Raw genomic sequence first — 11,618 nt, 5'->3', positions numbered from 1 at the left:
GTGGAGAAGTGAGTTCTCAGAGCAAGAACCAGAAGGACCCTGTTGTAAAAAGTCGTAATTACTACCGTTAGTGATTTTGATTGGTTTGAAGCTTATTCATAGTAGAAGCACCCTTGTGTTACATGTGCTGTGAATCTTCCCACCACAGGGAATTCAAGGACAGCTGAGTCGCACAACTCCAGAGAACATCATTCCTGTAGACTATTATTCCCCCTCGAGTTGTGCATAAGTGGCCTTGCTCCCTCACCTGCGTCTGTGGGGAGAAGGCTGCAGGGTTGACAGCAACTGCAGTTATACTTCCTTGACTTTGGAAGACAGGGCTGCTCTGTAGTCCTCGTGCTCTGTATATCTCAGAACTCTCTTTAGTTGATAAGGACTTTCCAATCAGCCTTTTTCATTATCTTCTGCCTGCTTTAACTTCAGACACATTCACATTCATCAGTATTGTCTTATCTGAACAACCAGCAGTGACCAGCACCAGGCACAATGGAAGAGGTAATATGCAGAGGCTTTAATTATATTCACACTCGAGGAGCCTCTAGACCTGGTGAGTTATAAACTCTCAGCACCAGAACTGCCACACCTGACTCTGACTTATTGATGCGGGCCAGGTTCATTCGCGGGATGCTTTTGGGGATGCCCTTTAAGGGCTCTCTTGTAACATCCTAGTCCTGGCTTTCTGGATGGAGTTGCTCTAGCCTGGTTACTTTGGTGAGGGAGTAAGAAAGAATAAACACTTTCAGTTTGATGTAACAATCCATGGAGCACCTTACCCAGCTTCTGTTGGACGTGTTGGGGATGAGAGAGAGATGGTCCCTGCTTTCAGGAGCTTGTGGTGAAGAATGGAGGGCGGAACATGGAAACAAACCAGTGCAAATCACAAGAGATGCTATAAAGGAGGTGTTCTAAGGAAGAGAGGGAGGGAGATGTGGTCAACACAACCGTGGGGAATTCTGGGAAGCCTCCCAGAGGGGCGGGTGCTTGAGTAGTGTTCCTCCAGTCCCAGCCTTCTAAGTCTCTGGAGCCCCCATGCAGCTCCTCTATCAGAAGTTCTCAACCTGGTCTGTGCTTTAGAGTCTATTGGGATAGCTCTGAAAAAGGCCAATGCCCAGGCTGCAGCCCAGATCAAGTGACTCACAGTCTCCAGGGTTGGCTTGGAGGCATCAGTACTCTCTAAAGTTCTTCATGTGATTCTGATATGCAGCCAAATTTGAAAACCATTGTCCTAAAAGGAGAATTTAGTAATTCAAATATAAGAGTTGGGAAGCAGGATCTTATTATGGTTTGGTTACTGTATTCTGAAAGAGGTGATGGGAAAAGGGAAAGAAGTGTACTGTTTTGTAGTAGAGATCACTGGTTTTATCTGTCCAGATTCAAATACAGGGGCGTCATAGCATCTAATATAATAAAATCCAAGAATTAACGTGAAGAGCAGGGCATGGAATATTTGGTGAGGGAAATTTAAGGTGGTGATCCTTATACAAGTTTTGTACCTACCTACTCCAAAAAATCTTGGGGAAGCTCCATTCTTAAAGCCTATTTAAGAAGTGAGAAAAGTGTCCCTAAAAGGCAGAGGAAATATATACATTCAGGCACCAACCTTAAAGTTATGGAAATTGTTTGCACATTGTACCTCCTTACAAACTCATTTAGGGTTTTTTAAATTGTTTATGTTTTAACCTACGAATTCAGTGGAAATAGGCCATCCAAGACTCACAAATGCATGACTGCTTAAATTGGACGGTGCTAATGATAATATTGGTTCTATTATATTGATAGCATGCCTACATATGCCAGTATTTAAGATATATTATTCTATTTAATTTTCACAACAGTTCTATAACATAGAGAATTATGATTATTTCTGTTACTCAGATGAGGACATGAGACATGGAGAGGTTAATAAATGGTCTGGGGTCTCACATACCATCAGAGTTTGGATATAGAACAGTAAGTCTGATTCTTAACTGTTCCCTATCCTACCTCTCTCCATCGTGTAAGGGAAAAGCTTGGTGTAGTTTCAAGAAAACTGACTTGGCAATAAGAAGATTAAGATTCGGGGCGCCTGGGTGGCTCAGTGGGTTAAAGCCTCTGCCTTCAGCTCAGGTCATGATCCCAGGGTCCTGGGATCGAGCCCCACGTCCGGCTCTCTGCTCCGCAGGGAGCCTGCTTCCTCCTCTCTCTCTGCCTGCCTCCCTGCCTGGTTGTGATTTCTCTCTGTCAAATAAATAAAATATTAAAAAAAAAAGAAGATTAAGATTCTATGTCTGATGAGCTGTTGTGTGATCTTGAGTTAGTCACTCAACCCCTTTGGATCTTATTATTTTCTTCAAAGTGACCAGACATGGGATTCATTCTTTTTTCTCTCCTTCCTTCCTTCCTTCCTCCCTCCCTCTCTATCTATCTATCTGTCTATCTATCTATCTATCTATCTATCTGTCATCATCTATCTTTTCTGAAACAAAGACTACAGGAACTCACTTTGCTTTTTTGTGAAAATGTTATAGAAAATGTTTCTATTTTATCAGAAAATATCCCTCTTCCTCATCCTCCTAATAGTGTGGGAAACTTTTTGGAAGGTAGGCATAGCCAGACCTGTTTCACTTTTTTTTTTTTTTTTACATTAATCTGTACACCACAGAGCATGGCCGTCTGGCTCCTTGATCTTCTGTGATCTAGATGGATCTTTTTGTCTCTTGGTCTGGAGCAGGATGGTTCTGCAACAAGCAGCTTAGTCTGTTTGGGAAATTGATCAGGCAGAAAAGGCAGTTCTGAATCTCTAACAGGGAGGTACATTAAGGGGAGTCCAGAAGCTTGTCTACTCTGACAGGAAATTGCCTGGGGGAAGTCTGAAGTGGAGGAAGAAATACAGACAGGCTGAGGTAAGGTCGGCATTGAAGTTTAGAGTTGCTTAGATTCTTTTATATTGTTAGAATATAGAAAAAAATGCATTCCCAGCAGATGAACTGCATTTGCTATGGGCTATTGATCATACTAAAGATAAAGTAATTGGGTACCGGAAAATCCCCAGTTTGGCCCTACCCTCCTATAGAGTCCTTGAATTCCTTTGACTCTGGTGTTCTCTCCCAGATGAACCAGACTTGTTGGGCAGGTATGGGAGTAAAACTGGAGTCGAACCATGGTTCTTGAGGCCCTGTGAGAAATGATCCCCTCAGGAAGGTCGTAGGAGAAGAGTGACTGAGGGCTTTCCTGGGAGGTTAGAGCAGGGAGGAAAGGCCCTGGTTCCCGCTCTCCTTCCCTCCAGAACCTGCAATCTTCAGAGTCACTGTCCCTGCCACAGACTCCTGACTGTTCCATAGGCTTCTCTGTAAGCTGTCCAGACCTAGTCTCACCCCCTCCTCCCATAATGACCAGCGTCATCTTGCCAGCTTCAGGTTGACCATGGGCTCTAGAACAGTATCTAAACTAAGCCTAGCTTCAAAATCTCTTAGAGTCTGACTTAGGTCTTCTCTACCCCCAACAGATGGCTAGTAGTTCCAGTCTACCAACTGGAGTAGCCAGTGATCTGCCTGTAGTGAGCTGGGAAAGATAAGGCAGGGAACCCAAAGCAGAAGTGAGACTAATCAAGCCGTGCTGTCAAGCAATGCTGAAGTGGGCATTTTGGGAACTCAGCTTAGGGGGAGTTGAAAGGAGGATACATTTAGTGAGTTTAGTGGGATATATTCATGCACTTCACAGTCACTGTTGTGTGCAGTTATGTCACTGTCCGTAGACTCATAATAATCCTAAAGAGGGCCCACTGCATTTCTATAAGCTTCTAGTTCCAATGACCTGACAACCTGATTCCTTAATTGTTTCTCAGTGTGGTCTCTGGAACATCTGTGTCAGTCTGCATCAGTCAGACCAGAAACCTTTCTGGTCTACGCCCAAGCTCTGCTGTGTCAGAATCTCTTGGGATAGAACTATAGAAGGCAAGCTTCATGAGGTCAGGGACTTTGGCTTTATTTGTTTACCACTGATTCCCTAAGACTGCCTTTGTGCAAAGTAGATGCTTACTACTTACTAAATTGAATTTTTATGCACATAAAGACTTGAGAATTACTGCCTCTGCCTACTTAATATCTTTTCGTATTTTAAGCTATGGATCAAGATTTTCTCATACAGGGCTGATTTTTCTGAGAACAGAGAATGCGGGAAATAGAAAGTCCTTGAGACCATTAGTGAGTGGCTTTCAAGTGGAAGGTGAGGAAGGATAACAGCTACATGGAGTACTTTTTCAAGGTATTAATTTGCTACATTCCATATTCTGCTATGTTTTCATGGGAAAGTATGAGGGAAGGTAATGTGAGACTCTTCTAGGCAATGAAATGGATGGTGTGAATTTGGAAATTCTTCATGGTGGTTCTGAACCTCTCTCCTCCAGTCATGCACATGGATTTAATTCAATCTTTCTTTTAGCAAACAGGGTCTCTGAGACAGAGCTGTTGGGGTAAGGTCTCCTATTTAGCTGGGAAACAGAGTCAGGGCAGGAACTCCATTCTCTACAACTCCAGGTACCGTGTTCTTTCTATTAGCTTATAGGTAGGAAGTTTAGATGTGGCTTCCTTTTTAAAAATTTTTGAATTCTTTAATATGTGGAGGCACCTGTAACTTCTACATTTGTTCCACATTTTTAGCATTGCTTCTCATGGTTTCTTGTGCAAAAATATATTTTCTTACATTTTTAACTTACAAAAAACAGATAATGTATCTTTATATTTTTTTATATTTCTGAAGGTAGGTAGCTCAATGATGAGCTAATATTAAGATGGCAAATATAATTAATGATTGATTTGTTGGTATCTCAAAATAAACTGCTTGGTATGGTAAGATGCTTTTGCTTTTTATTTTTTTAAATTTTTGTTTATTTATTTTTAGAGAGAGAGTGAGAATGAACTTGAGCTGGGGGAGGGGCAGAGGGAGAGAGAGAGAATCTCAAGCAGTTTCCAAACTCAACACGGAACCTAACTCAGGACTGGATCTCATGACCTTGAGATAAAATGGTCTGAGCGGAGATCAAGAGTCAGATAGATATTTAGCTGACTGAGCCACCCAGGCAATCTGGTAAGATGCTTTTAGATATAGCATTTCAAGTGCAGATGAAATTCTTGTTAGAAATGTTGTCTACATTGTGGAATGCTGTGGGGCATAAGAAGGGGACAGTATCAACATGTGAAAGCCCAGAGAGAATTACTCTTGTGGGTTCAAGATACAGAGGTGGGGTGTTCCAAAAGGGCTCTGGGGGAATTCTGGGGCAGCTAGGTGACTCAAAAATCAAGTTTTTGTTTTGGTAGATGACTTCAGAGAACTTTGTGGGCTAATAACCAGGGGGAGCCCTCACTTGGGGCCTCCCTGAGCAGGTTCAGAGCAAAGACAAAGGTCAATGACCAGAACTAGGGATTTGAACATGAAACCATATATATTTCATCTAGAACTTGGTTAATTTGTTGTAAACCATATGCTCTTAGATTCCTTCTTTCCTCTTACTTTCATACAATGATGTGTTTATAATTTGCAGCCAGATTTTTAGATAACTGCCAGACAAATTTAATAATTTAATTAGGCAAATTAAAATGAAAATTATTTTTTAGGGGCCATTAAAATTTGAAGGATGTTAACACGTTCTTCTAATGTACTTTAATTATTATTACAAATGTTGCTTAATTATTAGCTCTGTGCTAATTGTTAGTTTGGGGAATGATTTACATGTTTAAAACCATGAGAGAAATCCTTTTGGCTACAGCTAAATCTTTTTATTTACTTGCATTTTCTTTCCTCACACATGATTTATTTGTTCCTTTTTTCTCTTTTGCAGTCACATAAAATTTGATTTGATGTAATTTAGTAAAACAGGGAGATTCTTCTCCTCCTGCTCAATCTGTGCATCATTATCTTCATCTCTCAATACTTGCTCAAAGGACAGAAAAGAGGACATTATTATTATTATTATTATTATTATTATTATTATTATTCTTAGGTTACACTTGTCACCATAAAATACATCATTAGCCATTTTTTAAAGATTTATTTATTTATTTAACAGAGACAGAGAGCTCACAAGTAGGCAGAGAGGCAGGCAGAGAGAGATGGGGAAGCAGGCTCCCTCCGAGCAGAGAGCCCGATGCAGCCTCCAACCCGGGATCCTGAGACCATGACCCAATCTGAAGGCTGAGACTTAACCCACTGAGCCACCCAGGTGCCCCCATCCTTCGTCTTTGATGCAGTGTTCCAGGATTCATTGTTTATGCACCACACCCAGTGTTCCATGAAATACATGCCCTCCATAATACCCACCACCAGACTCACCCAAGCCCCAACCTTCCTCTCCTCCAAAACCCTCAGTTTGTTTCTGAGTCCACAGTCTCTCATTGTTTGTCTCCCACCCACTCACCCCCCGATTTCCCCCAATTTACTTTCCTTTCCTTCTCCTAATGTCATCCATGTTATTCCTTATGCTCCACAAGTAAGTAAAACCATATAATAATTGACTTTCTCTGCTTGACTTATTTCACTCAGCATAATCTCCTCCAGTCTTATTTATCATGATACCCCTTGTGTTGCTGTGCTGTTATTTAACACTCGATACATTTGCATTTTATCTGTACTTATGCATTTTCTCAAAAATTGTCAAATACATGAGGGCAGGGAATGTGTCTTTTAAGGTTATGTGTCCTGTAGCTGCATCATGGTCACCGGAAATGCCCTTTAGAAAAAGCAGAGTTTCTTGCTCCAGATCAGAGATTTTGAGTTAGAAGCTTTAAGGAGAGTCCCCAAAATCTGATTTTTAAAAAATTCATCCAGATAATTTTTATTGACACTTAGATTTGAAAATTACTGTCCTACAAGCACAGAACATTGCCTTGCATTTAGTAAGTGCTTCAAGTGTTTTCTTTATTTTGAAGCCCAGTTCAGGAGAGTGACATAATCTGGGTCCAGTCTGCTTATTTCATTCTCTCTCTCTCTCTCTCTCTCTTTTTTTGTGATTTACATGCTTCACTGACTACCTGATGAAACCCAATTCAGATGCATTCTTTTTGGTCATATTGTGCATAATCATGAGCAAATGGCCAAGACTTTTCATGGCCCTTTCAAGAGTACTTGAAAAATCTGATAGTGCTTTTAAAAAATTTGTATTAGTCCTTTGTGGTAGAAGACGACCCCATGGGCTGTGTCACCAGCTGGGAGGACTGGATATGGCTAGGAAGACTGATGTGTGACAAATGTCTGTTCCATATTATGTACGTCAAAACACTGTCCTTCAGATCTTGGCTGCTGCTATTTTCAGAGACTGCTGGGGCTTTAAACATAATCTAAATGATGTATTTGTTCCAGAAAGCCATCCCATCTCTGATTACTCTCTCTCCTATTTGGTCTTCTGATCACTTCTCTTTACAATTACCCTTTTCCAGATCATCATAGTGCGGTCATCCATTCTGGGTACATGGCCAATCCCTTGAAACTGTGACAGAAGGCTTTGTAGTTGTCACTTGAATAACTGACTTGCTTCCACATTGAAGAGTTCAGTCTCACTCCCATATATTTTGTGCACGACCCCATCTTGCAATTTGAAGTTCAACAAGCTTTGTTTGTGACATTGAGGAAACTTTGCAGAAGCTTATCTTGTTGGGTGCTTGGTGTATGTAGGTTCCTGGAGCTGCATAGCAGTGGGTTCCCTCGTGTATGTCACAAGTCAGGAGAGTCCCCGGTGGTCGGAGAAACAAATGGAGGAATGAAAGAATACAGCTGAAGGAGGACAAGGGTGCGAGGTAACAGAGCCGAGAGAGGGGATGTCTGGGTGGCTCAGTCGGTTAGGTGTCTGCCTGTAGCTCGGGTTATGATGCCACGGTCCTGGGATTGAGTCCTGCATTCAGCTTTCCACTCAGTGGGGAGTTTGCTTCTCCCTCTCCTATTCCCCCTTCTCATGTTCTCTCTCTCTCTGATATTAAGGAAAAAAAAAAACCCAACAAAACAGAGCCAAGAGAGGAATGCATAATGTAGAGAAGTTTAAAAAATAGTGGGGATGCATAGGAACCTGGAGAGTTTCACTTAGTAGATTTTGCTGTAATGGGAGAATTCCCTAAGATCATTTCAGAGGTTATAGCTGACCTGTGATGATAACTTCCAGGTCGCCAGGCCCATCTGCTTGTTTCCACTGTGGCTCTGAGAACTTCATTCCCTGTTCTTGTTAACATCCTTTGCAGTGTTCACAAGCAGATGATTTCCTTTATATCCATCTCTCTCCTTTTTAAATTAGTTGAATGTAGGGGGTTTTAATATATGACCTGTGGATTTATGAGTTTGGTATTGGTCCATGGATCCCCTAGAATTTGTTTGTAAAAGTCCAGGAATTTATCGGATTTTCAAAGGGGATCACCGATCAGAAAAATGTTTTTCTTTTAATTAAAATTTTGGATTAGCTAGTAGTGGACCCCAGCCACAAAAACCTATCATTAGTGTAAAATAGTTCCTGGATAAGAGGGAACAGGGCTTCATGAGTTAGCCTGATGACGGGAGCTGGTCTCCAGGCTGGCGCTTCTACCCCCACTTATTATTAATGAATTGTTTGATTCATCCTCAGTGTCTCCTTCTGTCTGTCATCTTCCTTTTTCTGCTTTTCTGTTGACAAAAATACCAGTGACTTTCTTTTAAACATGGGCAGTTGACATTAGAGATTTTTTCAGCTCTGAATTTACAGGAGTAAGTCACTTGTGTTTGGGGTTTCCTACCAGCCAGCTGGCAAATACGTTTGCATTTGCATTCCTAGCCTTTTTAAAAAGTCTGTTGCATTAGTTGATTGGCAAGGTATTTTATAACTACTTGGCTATCACTGTTTTTCTGGGGTCAAGTTTAAGAACATAGCTTTTTTGTGTGTGCTCTCCTCTAGATGATCATGGCTTTCATTAGGACTTTTGATCGTGTTTATAGTCTCCTGCATGGAAGAGTTCCACTGCTGACAGGAACCATATTCTGATAGAGCTTTCGGGTGGCCTGAGAGCTCCTTGAGCAAAACTACATAATCTCTGTCCAGGCTAATTTATCAGTCTGTGACAGAAACAGGATTTTCATCCATCTGGGAAAAACAAAAACAACAACCACAACAAAAAAACTTCTGAACTGGTAGGTCTTTGGCTCTGAGTTTATTCACCCATGGGTGAGGCTGCCCATTTCCTCGGAGCCCTGAGTTCCTGGGAGGACCCAGCAGAGCTAATGAATGGAAGGGGGGAGGGGATAAGGTCAGAGGTGAGGTGCAATACAATGGAAACTTCTAGCCATTATGCTTTTTTTTTTTTTCTCATTTTATTTATTTTTTCAGCGTAACAGTATTCATTCTTTTTGCACAACACCCAGTGCTCCATGCAAAACGTGCCCTCCCCATTACCCACCACCTGTTCCCCCAACCTCCCACCCCTGACCCTTCAAAACCCTTAGGTTGCCCCAACCTCCCACCCCTGACCCTTCAAAACCCTCAGGTTGTTTTTCAGAGTCCATAGTCTCTTATGGTTCGCTTCCCCTCCCCAATGTCCATAGCCCGCTCCCCCTCCCCCAATCCCACCTCCCCGCAGCAACCCCCAGTTTGTTTTGTGAGATTAAGAGTCATTTATGGTTTGTCTCCCTCCCAATCCCATCTTGTTTCATTTATTCTTCTCCTATCTCCTACCCCCCCATGTTGCTTCTCCATGTCCTCATATCAGGGAGATCATATAAGATAGTTGTCTTTCTCCGATTGACTTATTTCACTAAGCATGATACGCTCTAGTTCCATCCACGTCGTCGCAAATGGCAAGATTTCATTTCTTTTGATGGCTGCATAGTATTCCATTGTATATATATACCACATCTTCTTTATCCATTCATCTGTTGATGGACATCTAGGTTCTTTCCATAGTCTGGCTATTGTAGACATTGCTGCTATAAACATTCGGGTACACGTGCCCCTTCGGATCACTATGTTTGTATCTTTAGGGTAAATACCCAGTAGTGCAATTGCTGGGTCATAGGGTAGTTCTATTTTCAACATTTTGAGGAACCTCCATGCTGTTTTCCAGAGTGGTTGCACCAGCTTGCATTCCCACCAACAGTGGAGGAGGGTTCCCCTTTCTCCACATCCTCTCCAGCATCTGTCATTTCCTGACTTGTTAATTTTAGCCATTCTGACTGGTGTGAGGTGATATCTCATTGTGGTTTTGATTTGTATTTCCCTGATGGCAAGTGACGTGGAGCACTTTTTCATGTGTCTGTTGGCCATCTGGATGTCTTCTTTGCAGAAATGTCTGTTCATGTCCTCTGCCCATTTCTTGATTGGATTGTTTGTTCTTTGGGTGTTGAGTGTGCTAAGTTCCTTATAGATTTTGGACACTAGCCCTTTATCTGATATGTCGTTTGCAAATATCTTCTCCCATTCTGTCAGTTGTCTTTTGGTTTTGTTAACTGTTTCCTTTGCTGTGCAAAAGCTTTTGATCTTCATGAAATCCCAACAGTTCATTTTTGCCCTTGCTTCCCTTGCCTTTGCCGTTGTTCCTAGGAAGATGTTGCTACGGCTGAGGTCGAAGAGGTTGCTGCCTGCATTCTCCTCAAGGATTTTGATGGATTCCTTTCTCACATTGAGGTCCTTCATCCATTTGGAGTCTATTTTTGTGTGTGGTGTAAGGAAGTGGTCCAATTTCATTTTTCTGCATGTGGCTGTCCAATTTTCCCAGCACCATTTATTGAAGAGGCTGTCTTTTTTCCATTGGACATTCTTTCCTGCTTTGTCGAAGATTAGTTGACCATAGAGTTGAGGGTCGATTTCTGGGCTCTCTATTCTGTTCCACTGATCTATGTGTCTGTTTTTGTGCCAGTACCATACTGTCTTGATGATGACAGCTTTGTAATAGAGCTTGAAGTCCGGAATTGTGATGCCACCAACTTTGGCTTTGTTCTTCAATATTCCTTTGGCTATTCGAGGTCTTTTCTGGTTCCATATAAATTTTAGGATTATTTGTTCCATTTCTTTGAAAAAAATGGATGGTATTTTGATAGGGATTGCATTAAATGTGTAGATTGCTTTAGGTAGCATAGACATTTTCACAATATTTATTCTTCCAATCCAGGAGCATGGAACATTTTTCCATTTTTTTGTGTCTTCCTCAATTTCTTTCATGAGTACTTTATAATTTTCTGTGTATAGATTCTTAGTCTCTTTGGTTAGGTTTATTCCTAGGTATCTTATAGTTTTGGGTACAATTGTAAATGGGATTGACTCCTTAATTTCTCTTTCTTCAGTCTTGTTGTTGGTGTACAGAAATGCAACTGATTTCTGTGCATTGATTTTATATCCTGACACTTTACTGAATTCCTGAACAAGTTCTAGCAGTTTTGGAGTGGAGTCTTTTGGGTTTTCCACATATAGTATCATATCATCTGCGAAGAGTGATAGTTTGACTTCTTCTTTACCAATTTGGATGCCTTTAATTTCTTTTTGTTGTCTGATTGCTGAGGCTAGGACTTCTAGTCCTATGTTGAATAGCAGTGGTGATAATGGACATCCCTGCCGTGTTCCTGACCTTAACGGAAAAGCTTTCAGTTTTTCTCCATTGAGAATGATATTTGCGGTGGGTTTTTCATAGATGGCTTTGATA

This window comes from Meles meles, chromosome 10 (assembly GCF_922984935.1).
Source record: "Meles meles chromosome 10, mMelMel3.1 paternal haplotype, whole genome shotgun sequence".
Classification (NCBI taxonomy): Eukaryota; Metazoa; Chordata; class Mammalia; order Carnivora; family Mustelidae; genus Meles; species Meles meles.
This window is presented reverse-complemented; position numbering follows the sequence as displayed.